This window comes from Carlito syrichta, unplaced genomic scaffold (genome assembly GCF_000164805.1).
Source record: "Carlito syrichta isolate Samal-C Ts95f unplaced genomic scaffold, Tarsius_syrichta-2.0.1 Scaffold315198, whole genome shotgun sequence".
Taxonomy (NCBI): Eukaryota; Metazoa; Chordata; class Mammalia; order Primates; family Tarsiidae; genus Carlito; species Carlito syrichta.
Window position 1 is genome coordinate 1,119,914 of NW_007259294.1, and position 343 is coordinate 1,120,256.

A 343-nucleotide genomic window follows, 5' to 3' on the forward strand; every position below is an offset into this window, starting at 1 on the left:
CACTCACCTCGGCCTCCCAAAGTGCTGGGATTACAGGCTGAGCCACTGAGCCCAGCCAGGTACACCGTTTTATGATGTGCCTCTCTAGAAGAGGTACATGCACTGTTCCTACAAGGCACAGTTTGTGCCTCAGCCCTAATTTACCAGGATCCTTTCAAATGTATGTAACAGAAAATCCAACTTTAAAAATAGAAAATATAATAATGTATTGATTCATAGAATTAGAGGTTGTGGGCAGATGAAACTTCAGGTATGGCTGAATCTAGGGTCTCAAATGATTGTGACTTCTCTCTTATATTATTCTTCTTCCTCTGATTTGCTATAACTCTGTGTCAACTTTACT